This window comes from Triturus cristatus, chromosome 7 (assembly GCF_964204655.1).
Source record: "Triturus cristatus chromosome 7, aTriCri1.1, whole genome shotgun sequence".
Taxonomy (NCBI): Eukaryota; Metazoa; Chordata; class Amphibia; order Caudata; family Salamandridae; genus Triturus; species Triturus cristatus.
The window spans coordinates 1,230,082,926-1,230,101,233 of NC_140590.1; the positions used below are offsets into that span (position 1 = coordinate 1,230,082,926).

General features: G+C 39.0%; 1 protein-coding gene across 9 annotated transcripts in view; it reads right to left on the minus strand.

Annotated features, from left to right (window-relative positions):
- LOC146811682 (zinc-binding protein A33-like) overlaps positions 1-18,308 on the minus strand; it is a 78,781-nt gene that overhangs the window by 52,708 nt on the left and 7,765 nt on the right. The gene's annotated exons all lie outside the window — the stretch shown is intronic.

Consider the following 18,308-nt stretch of genomic DNA (forward strand, 5'->3'; position numbering starts at 1 on the left):
TTGGCAAAGAAATTTCGTTTTAGGACTAATGTGAAAACATGACTCTGTGTGCATAGAGGAATTATAGGCAGAGATTTATTGCGTCTTGCTCTGGTGATTTCACAGTTGCATTAGATGGAAAGGGGGAGCGAATTTTTGGGGGAAGAAGCAGAGGCTTAGCACACACCCATGTGCTTGCCGTGTATAGTCATGCACAGTATTTAGAAGCCAGTGGGGTTTTCAGGTTTCAGTCTGTAATGCAAATACATTGAGCTTCACTAAGGCTGGTTGCCCTTGGTGGAGTGTAGCACTGTGGACATGGGCTTTTTAAAAAATCTGAAAAGTGGTTTCATAATGTGACAGTTTGTAAAAGAGATTTTCACTTGCCCAAAAAAAAGAGCAGTTTGTGTGCATTCAAATTGGCAAAGAAATTTTGTTTTATGACTATTGTGAAAACAAATGTAGTAATATATTTAAATACAATAAAGGATTTTTTTTTTAGTTTTTTTCAGGTATTGCTGAAGAACAGTGAACAAAATTTAAGATGCCTACAAAATCTCGAGCTCAAAAAACGCTAAAAAAAAAACTATATTTGAAGACAACTGGAGGACCAAAGTTAGTAGAAGATGCTCATGTTGGGAAAAAGAAAAAATCTTCTGGTAAGCAGAAAAAACAATTTCTTAACAAAATATTCAAAACAAAGAAAAATGTACAAAATGTCTGTCCTCGGAAAAATGTAACAAAACATAGAGAACAGCAAAAAATTGAGAATTTAGTTAATGCAAATATACCTTCTGCAATTGAAAAGTTTAACAAACAGAAAAACAGCGTTTAAAGAGATACGTAGAAAAATGTTTCAGAGAAGAGTTATGTCCAATTTGATAAAGGATGTAAATAAATATAAGCAAAAGGCAAAATATTACAAGAGAAAAAAAGAAATTGAAGCCATTGCAGCAAAAGCATTAGAATTAAAAAGGAAACTATTCATATTAATTTTGAATAGGATGCGTACATTAGATACAATGGTTAATGTACTGAAATCACAAAGCAAAAGCAAAAGAGTAGTGAACAGAACAAACTTTTGTAAAGTGTTTTTAGGAAAGTGGATGCATAGTTCAAGTAGTGAACCTTTTTTTAATGAAGAGAGCTATTTTCAAAGTAATAGTTTGCTGCATGCAGTTGACACCAGAGGTCGTTCATACGAAGTAAAAAATGGTTGCATAATGGAGAAGGAGATAATGGTTCCAAGAGATGAGGTACAAGTGATGGCAGATGAGGCAATGGGGAGACGTCCTAAAGCCCCAGTGTACACTTGGAATTGTAGTAGTATTTGCACTGTGCGTCAGGAATCTATTGACAGATTGAGAGTTTCTAAGAGAATATAGTAAAAAAAGTGTAAAACAAAAGATTAAGGTGCTTCAAAGTCTGGATCCATGCAGAGTGAGAGAATACTGGTTTGCAGGGTCATTCTCTTGCTTGTCTATCTAGAAAAGTGTGCAATAGTGTTTTCCATCATTTTAGGATGCTGGCTGTTAATCATACTGAAATGAGAAAGTTTGAGAGACGGTTGTATTTTGCCAAAAGTCCAGCAATAAAGTTAAATGAATTGAATAGGGCTCTGTTCCGAGGAACGGTATCAGATGTAGAGAAGGTTGTTGATGAAATTCAGTTTTGTTACTTTGGTCCTGAACAAAACAGTGCAGAGAAGGACACAGTAAATGAGGCAGAAGTGGAAGAGAATGTAGAACCCTCTGTAAGTAACACATTTAATGATCACATAACAAAATTTGCAATAGTCTCTAATGAAAGACCAAATGTTACTTGTATTTGTTGCCGCAGAACTCATTATAGAAAACAAACTAGGAATGTTGATCTCTACAGAAAGAGTGAAAATGAAGATAATTATAAGTGGATGGATTTTGCCACATATATATTTCTTGAAAATTGTTTTGAATTGGGTGAAGATCAGCGTATTTGTAAATACTGTTACAACAAGTTAGAGGAAAATAGAATGCCGACCAGAGCTGTACATAATAATTTAGAATTGGATGCTATTCCTGCTGAACTTTCTGAATTAAATACATATGAGTCTATACTCATTCAATGTGTTCATCCGTTCCAGACCATAGTACGTATGGAGCCCAAAACTGGTAAATTACCTCCTTCAGATTTACTGAGAGGTTTAAAAGGTAGAGTGGTGTATTTGCCCTTGGATTTGAAAAAAAATATGGAAACTATTGATGCGGATACTTTGGAAACTGAACCATTAATTATTCTGGTTAATGGTGTACCCTCAAAGAATAAGAAGATTTGGCAGGAGCTGGTAGATGTGCGGAAAGTACAAAGAGCAAATTTGTATTTGAAAAAAAAATAACAAATGGTATGAATCAATTTATATAGAAGAAGAAGAAGAAGATTTTCAAGAACACACAGAAACACCAACTGGACAAATTGAAAAAGTGGACAAGTCAAAGGAAGAAGAAATTTATGAACATTTTAGCATACATCCTCTCCATTCGAAAGAAGTTATGGGAGACAATATTGATCTCTTTCAGATGAAGAAAGCAAAAGGAAATCCCGTGAGTGTATGGGAGGAGAGCTTGGAAGCTCGATGTTTTCCCCAGCTGTTTCCTAAAGGAAAAGGAGGACGATACGATGAACGTCCAGAACAGATTCCAGCTTCAGAGTATCGGACTACAAGACTATATGCTGAAGATCCCAGATTTCGACAAAGTATTCCTTATTTGTTCCATCTTTTATTTGAAAGCGACTTGTCTGCACTGTCTTATGCAGTAAATCACATTTTAAAAAGTGGAGTACATTTACAAAATGTGTCTGCTAAGGATTTTATGGAGAAAGTGCAGCACCGAGATGATCATTTGGAAACACAACTGATCAATCTGATGGCTTGTCAGCGTGGGACAAATGAATATTGGTACCGACGCCATGGTGAACTAAAATGCATGTTACGCAATTTAGGAACACCAACATGGTTCCTTACCCTAAGCTGTGCCGAGTACGCTTGGGATGATTTACTGGATTTTCTACGAGAGGCCAATTCAAACATTAAAAACATCGAATACAAGACAGCAGGAGAACTGTGCTCATTGGATCCGGTTAATGTTTGCAGATATTTCAATCATAGATTTGAGGCTATGATGTCCTTCATCTGCAATAAAAAAAATCCACCCCTTGGAGAAGTAGTGGATTTCTTTTGGAGAAAAGAGTACCAGGCAAGAGGTGCTCCTCATATTCATATGCTGCTGTGGATCAAGGATGCCCCAAAGTTTGGAACAGATACTGATGAAGCAGTGTTATCTTACATTGAAGAATATGCAACATGTGGTATACCAAAAAGCAAAGAAGAGAACAAGTTAAAGGAGCAAGTTCTACGTTTCCAAAGTCATCGGTGTGGAAAATACTGTCGACGGAAATACAAGAGCAAAGAAAAATACTACACTAAATGTCGATTTGGATTTCCTAGACCTGTTCTTTCAAATGGAAGAGTCAACAGTTTTATGTCAGCTGTGAGACATACTATCACAAGAAAATCACCTAAGAATACCTACAACCTTAAAAGAAAAGAAGAATCAAAAAATATAAATGACTACAACCCAGTCATTTTATCCATGTGGAACGCTAACATGGATATACAGTATGTAGCTGACAATTCCATTGCTGTTGCACGATATGTAACGTCTTACATTACGAAATCAGAAAAAACAGAATTGAAGGAAATGTGGGAAGAGATTTCTCACGAGAAAACTGTCAGTAAGAAGCTGTACAGTTTCAGTTTGAAGATGTTATCGCATCGAGAAATTGGATCCTACGAATGTTCAGATAGGTTATCTTCTGCAAGTCTCTACTCGAAGTCAAGAAGAATAATTTGGGCAAGTTTAGGCCTTGCAGCAATGAGAAATCGGGTACTGAAATTTGTTGGAGAAATTGAATATTTGGCCGAGAATGACCCAGAAAGTACAGATATATTGAAAATCAACATGTTGGACACATATTATCCCAAGAGAAGTCATCATCTGGAGAACATGTGTCTCTATGAAGTGCTGCAGAACTACATTTATTCACGGAAAGCTGCAGAAGACATCAACAGTGGAAAATATAAAGTTGTTGGTGAAGAAGGATGTTTGGTGAAGCAAACCAAAGGAAGTTTGATAAATCACCGGAAGCTGAGTTGCGACACAACCGACAACAAAGAATTTTACTACTTGGCTCTTTTACAGTTGTTTAAACCATGGCGTACAGAGGATGAACTACTGGGAGAATTCCAGAGCTATGAAGATTCTTTTAATGCTTGCAAAGACAGCATACAATGCAGTACATTCTCAACTTATCTGCAAATGTTAAATGAAGAAATTGAACAGGAAACTACAATTGCAGCAGAAATAGCTAGAGACAGTTCTCAGGACAGCCAAAGTTCAGGAACATACAGTCAAGATCCCCTAGGACAACCAATCGTTGAAAATGAAGCATCAATAGCCATGAATGAAGTGGAAACGGCTATGAATCAAGCTCAAGAAGAATTTATAGACTTACAAAATTTGGAAAGACAACTGAATCAAGAGCAGCAACACATTTATGAAGAGATCAAAAACAAAATTGATCACGGATTTCTACATATAAAAAAAGAGTGCTCATGCACATCATTTCATCCAATCAGGATGTATGTAAGCGGACAAGCTGGCACTGGAAAAAGTTTCCTAATTAAAGTCATCAGAAGCTACCTAAAGCAAAAAACGGATTCTACTTTGTCTTGTGTGGTTACTGCTCCAACTGGGTTAGCAGCATATAACATAAAAGGAATCACCTTACATCGTTTGCTAATGTTACCAGTGGAGCATGAGAACAAAATACAATTCAACAAGCTAACTGGAGAAGCATCCTTGGAAGTTTCAAGAGTATTGAAGAAGATGCAAGTTCTCATTATTGATGAGGTGAGCATGGTATCAAACTTAATGCTTGCCTTTGTGCATTTAAGAATGCAGCAAATTTTGAAGACAGACTATGACGTGTTATTTGGTGGAAAACACGTCATAGTTTTTGGGGATCTTTTGCAACTTACTCCAGTTAAAGGACAACCAGTGTTTAATACTGTGACACATGAAGACACGAAGAAGTCATTGGGAAGCATTGGAAATACAAATATTTGGTCCTTCTTTGAGTACAAGGAACTTACAACTAATATGAGGCAAGCAAACGATGAAGAATATGGAAGTATTCTGAAAGATATCAGAATTGGACTACTCACAGAAGTTGGGAAAAAAGCATTACAGAGTCGGCTGCTACATAATTTATTTCCAAAGGAAGAAATAGTTGCAGAGAAAATATACAAGAATATTGCAGAAAACAAAAGTGTCATCTGCTTAATGCCAACTCTACGTGAATGCTCAATATTTAATGAGGAGCTTTTGAAATTGGAAAAGGAAGAGATCAGGAAATTGGAAGCAGTGGACAAAATTGAGGATGGAAGAATTACTGTCACAGTAACAGGCAAACTGAAAAATAAATTGGACTCACTAGAGAAGAACATCTCCAAAACAGCAGGATTAGAAAAAAATCTATATGTTTGCATGAACTGTAGAGTATTTTTAAGGAGAAATTTGGATGTTGAGAAAGGCTTAGTGAATGGAGCGATGGGAAGAGTTGTGGGTTTTATTAATTATCAGAAAAAAGAAGGAATTGAATGTTTACAGATAAAATTTGATCAGATAGATGAAGTTAAAGATATTTGTCGTTGTACAGTTCGTTTTATGCTTGTGAAAGACTTATATGTACGTAGGAAGCAGTTTCCGTTTTCTCTAGCATATGCTGTAACTATCCACAAGTCTCAAGGATTGACTGTAGATTGTGCATTTGTGAACATTGGTTCAACTGTGTTCAAAGAAGGTATGGCATATGTAGCTTTGTCACGAGTCAAAACATTATCAGGTTTATTCATGATAGACTTTGATGACTCAAAAGTTAGTGCTGATACAAACTGTGTAAAGGAGTATAATAGATTAAGAAGAAGCTATGCTCCTCATTTAGGTCAGTATCCTGTGTTGGAGAAACGTGTAGTTTCTCGTAAAAGGAGAAATGAGAATATCTGTAATGAAGATATAGAGAAGAGGAAAAAAAAGAGGAGTGATGTAATTGCAAGCAAAAAGAAAAAGGACAATGAAGAACAGGTTGTAGGATGTCATTTTGAAAATAGCTCTGGTGTCAACTGCTACGCTAATGTAGTGCTGAATGTTGCATTTTATCTGGAAAGTTTGCAAGAGCAGATAATAGTAAATCAGGGAAAAAGATTCTGTTCAGAGCTGAGTCTCCTTTTTCAAAAGCTGAGTAAAGATAAAACTCAAATAGAAAGTACTACTGATATTAGAAAACTTTTAGATGTATGTTCAGGACGAACACAGTTTTCTCAAAATGAACAGCAAGATGCACACGAATTTTTGATGTATTTTCTTCAGGTAGTGGAAGAAGAAGGAGTTCCCATTGACATTTTTTTTGGTCTCTCTTATAAATGGGAACATAGTTGTGATAATTGTTATAATATATGTGGCTCTATTGTTGATAATGAAAGGTTTATTTATTTGACATTGCCAGAGAGTAAAACAGTCACTTTTGCAAAATTAGTTAAAGATGCTAATCATAGCATGAAATGCGGTGAGTGTAAATCTGACATGTTTTCAACATTAATTTTAAGGGAATACGGACAGTATGTAATTTTAATGATGCAACGATGTAGAGCTGATGGTTCAAAATTGGATACTTTAATAAAGAAGTTTACAGGACAGCAATTATCAATTTCAGGAAAAACTTTTGTAACTGTTGCAATAATTTTCCATGATGGACCTACTGTTACTTCTGGACATTACACAGTTTATCTAAAATGTGAAAAAGGCTGGACACTGTGTAATGATTCCCAATTGATTTTCAAACAACGTTTGCCTTTTGATTTAGCAAATTCCTATCTAATCTTCCTGAAACCTAAATTTTAGAGAGACTTGGCAAGATCTGGACAAAATAATTTTACCATTTTACTGGATTACCATTGCAATTTTGTAGAAAAAATATTTTTAAAATTATCATTTGACCTAAAGGAAAGATAACCAATTGTAATGTGGACTTTTTTAATTTTTAATGCAATTTTGAAAAACCAATAATTTATAGATAATCGGTAACTTCTGCACATTTTAAATTTTGGAATGCTATTGGACTGCCATTGGAAATTTTTTCAAAAATGATTTAAAAAATTACTATTTGGCCATGTGGAAAAGTAAGCAATTCTATTGTGGACTAAATAAATTATTCAAAAAATTTTCGTGAACCAAAATGTTACAGAGAATCGGTGAGATCTGGACAGATTAAACTTTAGAATTTTAATGGATTTCCCTTGGAAATTTATTCCATAAAAAAAAAAAAAAAATACTATTTGGCCTAAAGGAAATGAAATCAGATGTATTTTGGAGTTATTTGAGATATAATATTGTGATTATACTTCTGAAACAAACATATCAGACGGTATTTTAAAGAAATAAGTATTGTTTTTAGATATTTTTTTAGAATAATATGCATTTCTGTAATGATAAGTTTAAGTGAGAAGAGATTCTGGGCTTTTTTAATACAATCTTTGAGATTGTTATTTTTTTTTGCCCGCTGTAAAATGATGAATGCAATTGCTTTCACAATTTATAGTGAAATGCAATATATTCTGAAAACAGCAAAAATAAGGCAAAAATATTTTTTTGAAAAAAATGTAAATATGTATACTGTATTATAAATTGTTAAAAAAATATTAATACTTTTTTCTTTTTTTTCAGATCGATATAGAAAATTTTCGAAAACTACAACCATTTTTAAAACTATTTTTTAAAAAAACAAATGAATAAATATTTTTTTGAGTGAGTATGGTAAGTCAATAATAATAATTGTAGTCTCTCAAGGACCTTGTAATGTGATAATTGATTTTTAGTGTTTTTTTTAAAAAATAAAAAAAAGGTACGCGCACCGTACGCGTACGGTAAAAAAAAAAAAAAAAAAGTTTTAAAAAACATATGTAAAAAAAAGATGAAAGATAAGGTTGGCTCTTAAAAGAACCGTTGTGTTCATGCAGGGACAGAGGAAAGGAAGCATGGGAAAATCATTCAAAGCTACAAATGTGCTGATCTATTTTGTTGTTCACTAGGGAAACACTGGTCTCCCTATGACAAATTAGACCTTTACAAAATGTGCAATGAATATCAACCTTCCGAAATCGAAGGTTCATTTCCAGAGGGCCAGCAAAAGGAGATTCTCCCCCCACAGATGAAGGGCTCACCTGACCTGCAGAAGAAGGAGTCAGCCCTGCAGATGATGGTCCAGGCTGAGCTGCTGTGGATGTACTGGCTCGTCTTTCTGAAGAATTACCTCCAAAAAGATGACCATGTGTCCTTCCGTGTACATCCTGGAGGTGCCTCTTCATGGTGTGATTCCCAAAGGAATACTTCCTGTTAGGATTACCTCTAGAAAGTACACGCTTACACAGACAGCAAGTAACTAAGGGTGCATTCACCTTTTGCTGGCCTTCTGGAAAAGTAAAATAATCCCAAACATAAGAAGGCTTTTGTTTCCTCGATCTCTGCCTCAAGACAGTGCTGCTGGTGCTAGGCTCACTCTCAGAAGAGCTCTGCTGTTCTGCCATCGTATCCCAAAGACAAACCAGCTCCTTCTCCCAAGGGATCACAAGCAGAAATGAGGGGAATGGGTGTGGTGTAGGAGAGTTCTAGAACTGAAAGTAGTTTCAACCAATCAAAAGTTGTGTTTCATGATCACATGACCTACCGTACGCTTACGGTACGCTTACGGTACGCTTACGGCAAAAAGTACGCGTGCGCGTAAAAAAGACACGCGCTTCCGCGCATGCGCATAACAGTCACTCCCCGGCACTTCCGCGTAACGTGCGCGTGTGGCGTAAGCGCGCACGCGTCCCACGCGCAGTACGCGCGGCTACGCAAATTGCGTAACTATACGCAAGCAGCGTAGATAGATTACGGACGTTGCGTAAACCGTACGCTTACCGTGAGCTTACGGTACGCGTACTAAAAAAAAAAAAAAATCTGGTAATAAATTTTACATGTTTATTTTAAAAAATATATTAAAAAAAAATATTTAAGGATTTTAAAAATTTAAGCATAGTCTTTATAAAATGAAAGAAAATTAAATTAAAAATATGTTTGAAAAAAATGAAGAATAAAAAAAAAATTAGCATTTAAAAAACCTTGCAAATTCACTGAAAAAACCATGGGTTACACACACGTTATAGTTAGGAATTAGCATTTAAAAAACCTTGCAAATTCACTGAAAAAACCATGGGTTTCACACACGTTATAGTTAGGAATTAGCATTTAAAAAACCTTAGAAATTCAGTGAAAAAACCATAGGTTTCACACATGTTATAGTTAGCTGGACATTTTACTCGTAAAAAACCAATGAAATTGCCCCGTTATAGTTAGTTCAGCTAACTATAACTCACGCGCCCGCAATGCACTGCTGATGACGTCACATATTACATCACTCATGACATGGTCAGTGACATCACTCATGACATCACTGATGACATCTCAAATGACATCACTGATGACCTCACTGATGACATCATCCAGTGAATGTGTGTTTTTCTGAAAATTAAATATGTTTTATATATGTATATCTCAAGGTCGATGGAAGAATAAATGGGTATATAAGTGTCTAAATGGATGATTTGTTTTTAAAAAATTGATTGTGTAACTGACTGATTAAGTGTATCTTTCACTTTGTGTATAAGTGGCTGCATGGGTTGGTGAGTAGCTACATGGGTGTCTATATAGGTTAGTAGTTGTTTTTTTGAGTATCAGTCTGAGTGTCTGTATGGTTCGGTGGGGGGTATTACGTAGTGCATAGGTGCATGAATGAGTGACTCACTGTTTGTATGTGTTGAAGACAGCATGTGTGCAGGACTGTATGGGTGGATGAGTGTGTGTATGGGTGTGTTAGTGAGTGAATGACTGTCCCAATAGTGTCTTCAGGAGTAACTACATATGTTTTAAACTAGTATATGTGACTATTGGTGTATATATGTGAGTATATGTGAGAGGGACAGATTGAAAGAGTTCCTGTATGAATAAGTATGTGTTTCTATAAGTGATTGTTTAAAAGACTAAGTATGTGTAAGTTTCCGTAGAAGTAAGTGTGGTGGTGTGTGTATAACTGTATATGCAGGTGAATGTATGTTTGATTCTTTATTAGCATGAGTGACTATGTGTGTGAGTAACTCTATGGATGAGTGGCATTATGTAACAGGATGTATAGGTGTATGAGTACATATGATGAGTGAGTACATGTATGAGTGACTGTATAGGACTGTTGGTGAATGAGTGGATGTGTATGTGGATCTTAGAATTACTGAAGAGGTTGTTGTAACTGGTATTGGTATGTCCATTGTTTTGAAAATTTTAGTCTCTATTTTTGAATGTGTGTATCAAAGCTTACATTAAGGTGAGAGGAGGTCTGCCACTCTATCACAAGGATGATGTCATCAGTGAGGTCATCAGTGATGTCATTTGAGATGTCATCAGTGATGTCATGAGTGATGTCACTGACCATGTCATGAGTGATGTAATATGTGACGTCATCAGCAGTGCATTGCGGGCGCGTGAGTTATAGTTAGCTGAACTAACTATAACGGGGCAATTTCATTGGTTTTTTACGAGTAAAATGTCCAGCTAACTATAACATGTGTGAAACCTATGGTTTTTTCACTGAATTTCTAAGGTTTTTTAAATGCTAATTCCTAACTATAACGTGTGTGAAACCTATGGTTTTTTCAGTGAATATATATATATATATATATTACCTACTGGCGGTCGCCAGTAGGTAGTTATAGTTAGGACCCTGTTTCCATAGGAAAACCGCAACATTCTATTTTGAATAACTTTGGCGCCGGTCGACGAATCCTCGCGAAATTTTCAAAATAGGTGGGGCGCTGCGCTCCGCTCCTACCCTGAAAGTCTCGGGGGGATTCGTCAAGCGGGGGCTGAGATAAAAGGGGGGTCACAAAACGCGTTTTTCCCATGCATTTTTCCATAGGACCTTTAGACACAGCTACAGCCCGAACGGCTGAACAGAGTTCCTTGAAATTTGGCAGAGAGGTAGACTACAGGTCAAGGAAGTGCCTTTTGTAGGTTTGGTGTAAATCTGTTCAGTAGATTCTGAGAAAATAGCCTTTAAATCAATATATATATATCTGAGCCAGCTTACGGTGCGCTTACCGTACGCGTACGGTGACGTGCGCGATTCTGATTGGCTGTTAGATCTTAGTAAACATTCGAATCGGTCGAAACCAGGAAGCGGCGGCCGCCATTTTCTCTCTCGCACTCTGAGTGGGGATTAAAAAACAAAGGACCAAAACATGTAAAGGGGCTGTTTAGACAGCTCCTAAGCACCTAGCCATGTTGGGGGAGTCCCCAAAGATCCCCCAAGGCCAAAAACGGAATTTTAATTTTTGATAATATCGCCGATTATGCTTACCGTACGCGTACGGTAAAATTTTTTTTTTTTTTTTTTTTTAAATTATCCATACTCACCCCACCCCATGTGCAAATGGTGCCCGCAGGGCACCATTTGTGCATGGCATAGCACAGATGTGAAAAATTAAAATATTACCTTTCACAACGAAGCGCATCATATGTCCATGTGCGCACGGTGCGCGAAGCGCATCGTGCGTCCATGGCCCATCTAGCGTAACGTGGGTACGCGGTGCGCGCAGCGCACCACGTGCCCACCGTGCGTGCACGGCACTAACTGCGTAAAGTGGGCGCGCGGTGCGCAAAGCGCACCGCGTGCTCACTGTGCGCGCACGGAACAAACTGCGTTAAGTGGGCGCACACGCCACGAATGGGTGCGCACGCCGCGAAGCACATCGTGCGTACATGGCCCATCTAGCGTAACGTGGGCACGCGGTGCGTGCCCACCGTGCGTGCACGGCACTAACTGCGTAAAGTGGGCGCACGGTGCGCGAAGCGCACCGCGTGCTCACTGTGCGCGCACGGAATGAACTGCGTTAAGTGGGCGCGCACGCCACGAATGGCGTAAAGTAACTTAGCATTTAAAAAACCGTACAAATTCACTGAAAAAACCATAGGTTTCACACACGTTATAGTTAGGAATTAGCATTTAAAAAACCTTGCGTGCTCACTGTGCGCGCACGGTGCGCGCACGGAACGAACTGCGTTAAGTGGGCGCGCACGCCACGAATGGGCGCGCACGCCGCGAAGCACATCGTGCGTACATGGCCCATCTAGCGTAACGTGGGCACGCGGTGCGCGTAGCGCACCGCGTGCACGGCACTAACTGCGTAAAGTGGGCGCGCGGTGTGCGAAGCGCACCGCGTGCTCACTGTGCGCGCACGGAATGAACTGCGTTAAGTGGGCGCGCACGCCACGAATGGCGTAAGGTAACTTGGCATTTAAAAAAACGTACAAATTCACTGAAAAAACCATAGGTTTCACACACATTATAGTTAGGAATTAGCATTTAAAAAACCTTGCAAATTCACTGAAAAAACCATAAGTTTCACACATGTTATAGTTAGCGGAAATTTTACTGATAAAAAACCAATGAAATTCCCCCGTTATAGTTAGTGCAGGCAACTATAACTCACGCGACCGCAATCTTCTGCTGATGACATATGTGTCTTTATGAAAAAAAAATTTGTAATATATGTTTAGCTAAAAATTTATGGAAGACGACATGGGCAAATAAGTGTCTAAATACAGTATTAGCATCAGCAGAGGATTGCGGTCGCGTGAGTTATAGTTGCCTGCACTAACTATAACGGGGGAATTTCATTGGTTTTTTATCAGTAAAATTTCCGCTAACTATAACATGTGTGAAACCTATGGTTTTTTCAGTGAATTTGCAAGGTTTTTTAAATGCTAATTCCTAACTATAACGTGTGTGAAACCTATGGTTTTTTCAGTGAATATATATATATATATATATATATATATATATATATATATATATATATATATATATATATATAAAAAATCTAGTTATAGTTAGGATCGTGTTTTCATAGGAAATATCAAAATTCTATTTTGAATAACTTTGGCGCCGGTTGACGAATCCTCGCGAAATTTTCAAAACTAATGGGGCGCTCCGCTCCGCTCCTTCCCTGAAAGTCTCGGGGTGATTCGTCAAGGGGGGGGGCCGAGAAAAAAAGGGGGGTCCCAAAACACGTTTTCCCCATGCATTTTTCCATAGGACCTTTAGTCGAAGGTACAGCCCGAACGGCTGAACAGAATTACTTGAAATTTGGCAGAGAGGTAGTCCTCAGGTCAGGGAAGTGCCTTTTGCAGGTCTGGTGTCAATCTGTTCAGTATTTCCTGAGAAAATATCATTTAAAAGCATATAAATATCTATACGTGCGCACCGTGCACGAGCGAAATTCTGATTGGTTGATAGAGGTCAGTAAACATTCGATTCGGTCTAAATCAGGAAGAGTCGGCCGCCATTTCGTCTGTCACACTGAAAAGGAAAGGTGGAAAACGTGAAAAGGGGGCAGGGAAGAGAGTTCCTGCCCCCTAGCCTTTGTCAGGGGGTCACAGAAGGACCCCCAAGGGTGAAAAAAACTTTTTTTTTTAAAATATTTGCGGTGTGTGCGCACGGTGTGCGCAGCGCACCGTGCCCCCAAAGCGCGCGCATGGTGAAAAACCTTGAGAAAAAAAAAAACAAAACAAAAAAATTTATAAATACTTAACTTAGCATTTAAAAAACCTTGCAAATTCACTTAAAAAAACCATAGGTTTCACACACGTTATAGTTAGCTGGACATTTCACTCGTAAAAAACCAATGAAATTCCCCCGTTATAGTTAGTTCAGATAACTATAACTCGCGCGACCGCCACTCTATCACAAGGATGATGTCATCAGTGATGTCATGAGTGATGCCACTGACTATGTCATGACTGATGTAATATGTGACGTCATGAACAGTGGATTGCGTGCGAGTTATAGTTATCTGAACTAACTATAACGGGGGAATTTCATTGGTTTTTTACGAGTGAAATGTCCAGCTAACTATAACGTGTGAAACCTATGGTTTTTTAAGTGAATATAGATATACACATACATACATATATATACACACATACATGTTTGCCTTGATTGTGTTTCAATCATACTATTGATATGTAGGAGTCTGCTATGATAGGTGCATTTGGCTTACCGTGTGGTGCTATTTACTAATAAATATATCCCAGATATACCAATTCGTCTTTTCCTTGTAGCAGGAGGTGTGGACTCTTCTTGGCCAAGTATTCTGTTGTAGAAGGATGGGTGGATTCCCTTCTAGCAGGTAATGGTGTTATAGGAAGTTGTTCTACTCCTGGCAAGTGATGTGCAAAGTACTTCTCACTCTAGAGAAGTGTTGTGTGTGTGTTATCTTGGTCTAGAGGAGACTCATGCGATATTGTTTTCTTGCCTTGCCTTTGGGGGAGTGTTGAAAGTTTGCCCACCTTAGGAGTGCTGTGTATAGGTTATATTCCATAAGTTTGGAACGGATATTCTCTCCCCGGGAAAGTGACGATACATACCTTGGTCCAGGGGAGATCTGATACCTTTCATTACAAAGTCCACGTAGAGCTACTACGCCTGCTCCGCCCGGGCTTACTAAAGAGTCAAACAGTAAGCTGCTACTGAGAAGAATATGGTTTTTAGTGAACACGCCTTTTGCCGTGCACAGACTGGAGGGGCTGGGGTTGTTAAACTTAAGTTTGCAAAGCCAGTGGTAGATTTACAGAGCGATTTAGAGACTAAACTGCAAACTTTCGATGAGGGGACTTTGCTTCAAATCCTGGCACAGAATCTTCTGGCTCCGGGCACATCGCTTCATTTCCCTGTGCTTATATATATATATATATATATATATATATATATATATATATATATATATATATATATATATATATATATATATATATATATTTTTTTTTTTTTTTAAAAGGTTATACAATTGTAAATATGTACGACATGTAGCAAAATTCATTTTCTAGGAGTGCCCAAGTTAGGGCGTGAATATGAAGCTGTGCCTGCTTTTCTGCCTCGATGGTTAGCGGATGGGGAAACGGGTCTGCTCTCTGAAGCAGTTGCTCTTCCACTGTAGGTGGCCACTGACCGAATTTACCAATCCACCTACAAGGAAGTGTGCTACAGTGCTGATCGGCCAATACTTTGCAAATTATTTATCCTCCCATTCTTTATGATTTTGTAGACCAGCTTGAGAGTTTAATCTAAATCTTAAAGTTATATTAATTCAAAGCCAATAATACCTTTCCTTAGTACCAATAAGAAAGTTTTCGGTGTCATTTTCATTAAAACTACAGAGTTTCTAACCTGTTGGAAAAACTCCTGCTTGGAAGCCTCCATATTTTCCTATTAAAATTGTGTAAATATTTTAAATTCAAAATTTCGATTGCAAGTTTATGGCCATCACATTTTTTCCTTTCTTTTGTGGCATATGCTTGCAATAATAAACTAATGTAACCATTGCACCAGGCTGACAAAGGCAGAACTACTGGCTTTGCCAATGCTAGTTTCTAGTCTGGCTGACTGGCGTCCTGAGTCTTTACTAGTGAGGTATCTCACCACTAGAGTGCAAGACTATTACGATTTTGAGACCACCCAAAGCAATACTTCTTTTAATGTGGATCCAACTTCTCCGTGCACAGTCTATGACACTTACTTTTGGCGGTAACTGATGTTAGTAGTTTTGAGGGTAGGGGCAAGGAATGTCCTTAACCTAGAGGTGGTGGGAAGGCACAATTTGCCAAATGGTTGTTCCAAGTAAATATGTAGGTAGAGTCAAATCCATCACCATCTCCATCTCCCACCCCCCAATGCAATCTCCGTGATAATGTTGCATGTGTATACATGTACTGGTGAGGTAGTAATCCCAAATTGGAGTACCCCCGGCTCTTATGAAGCGCTGAATGTTGATTGCCCCATAAGTATAGTCACAGGCATAAGTGGCTGTCAACCAGTTTCCATCATGTTCCAATGAACTGATCCTTTAGCCACCACCCCACCCCCAATACCGCTACCACCCCACCACCACCCACAGCCACCCCCTACCTTTAAGAACACACTTAAATCAAGTTTAAATCAAGTGCTCTGTGCGGTTTGTGCTCCGAATGAACCTCCAAACCACTTTCAGCATGTCATTGCTACTTGTCTGGGAAGATCATGTATTTTGCAAAACATTGATTGACCAATAACACCTAACCAAGATGCGTTTCTAGGTCAAGTGGTGGTGGGTGAAAGCAGCAATAGTCTTACTTTCAGCTAGTCAGAGGCCCTGGATTCTTTCCACTCCTGAAGCAAAGAATCCTTAGCATCAGCAAAATCGCCACGTGTCCAATAGGCCACTATAAACCTAGAAAGCGTGAAGAAAAAAAGGCAGGCCACTTCCATCTAGGCTCCCAGGATCCAGAACAATCCCCCACAATCCATCAGAAATACCAAATACTGCTTTACATTTAGGGAAGTGATTCTTTAAAGGACAAAACATCACAATGAAGTATCATTCCAACCACCAGCCACTTCTCCGATTACTCAGCGACTATAGGATTGTCTTCGACAATGTACATCGCCCTGCTGCCTTTTGGATACGTTTTTCCTATAGAAATAGAGCTTGCATACACATGCAACAAATTTCACCTTATGATGCAAAGAAGGTAATCAGTCAAGGAACCAGTCTGACATGTGAAAGTAGGAACAAAGGAGTGGGTGGAAAAAGGGAGGTCGGATGTCCTCTACAATTAAACTCTGAATACAATGCACCCACGTTGCAGCAGAAGCACGAATGAATGGTACGTATAAATGGAAATCCGGTATATGAGGGAAGGCAACAAGGTGACCATAACATTGGTGATAAGTGTTTGGTAGCTCCAGGGAGCAACCCTTTGTTCCCATCAAGATGTTCAACTCTGTTAATGACTCCTCAGGATGAGGTTCATGGCTACAATAAATTAAGACACCCTTCTATGCACCCGTTTGTGCTCTGCGTGGGTTCCTTGCTCACTTTGCCACTGGATTCAAGCTAGCCTGGCTGATGAGGGCTGTTAGCCAGAAACTGGTCGCAGTATGCTGGTTTCCGTTCTAGGGAAGACATGGCTTTGCAGTTCGGGCTGGACTGTTCCCATGAGGCACATAGTCCAAACTGATTTGCATATAGCTGTGTCTGAACTGGGGTGGCGAAGTGAGCTAAAGAATGATGGACTCAACCCGGAGCTGCGACTGGGGGTTAGTGTCTGAAAAGTTTCAGCACTCCGTCCATCATCTCCTTGTGTTCAATACAGGATTGCAGCTGTGCCAAAAGGTTAACAGAACTGGTACCATAAACATGCAAGGTGCATGACTGCAAGAGTTCAATTTGTGTTACTACACTGAATAAAACTAAGTCTGGGTGGTAAACTGCTAAACTGCTCGCGGAGTTTGATGAGATTTCCACACTCCGTGTTACACGGAGCTCAGAGTTCTGAAAAATTCTGCGGGGCGTCTTTTTTTTTTCCTCTCTCGTTAGTCAACGTCAAGTTGGCAAGTGTGAAAAATAAACCTCCCGGCGATATTTCTCAATGCAAGGGGTTACGTATGCTTGTGACCACTCGCATGGAGAAAGCCGCTACTTGAGTAAAAAAAAAAAAAAATCTACTCAAGCGGCAGAAAGGAAGCAGCACCCCACTTGCACCGTTTATGGTGCTGTTCGCGATGATTGTACAGTGTGGACAAGCACCTGGTGCTGAAATTCCCAACGAACTGCATTTATCTAACGCACTCAGTCGCATGCGGAGCTCTGCAAAGCGCAGTTTTATTTGCACTTCGCGGGGTTCTGCTATAAGGAATTCCACGAACTCCACCCAGGCTTAATTAAAACAATGGCACAACTTCTTCTCAGGAAGTGGTTGCAGAGTGAGGCTGCTGCTCGGTCAGTCTGCAAAATGTACCTCTCGTTTTGCTCCTTATTAGGCTGCCCCAGAGGTTCAGGACACCAAGAGAGCCTATAAGCATGTAAAGCTTGGAGAAAACACGTCATTTAAGGTATGTGCCTGGGTCTTTCCAGAACACAGTATACAGAGAGGCTTGCATTTTCCAGTCCGTGTTTTAGCCAGTAGATAAAACAGGACACAGAGCTACCTGGACAATGGAATTGCTCGAGTAGAGTTCCAGCTTGAAGGTTCTTAGGATTATTTGGGGGACGAGGGGTTGGAGGGGGCGGAAGGTCAGTGAGAATCTGAATGGCTTCTGGTGTAGTG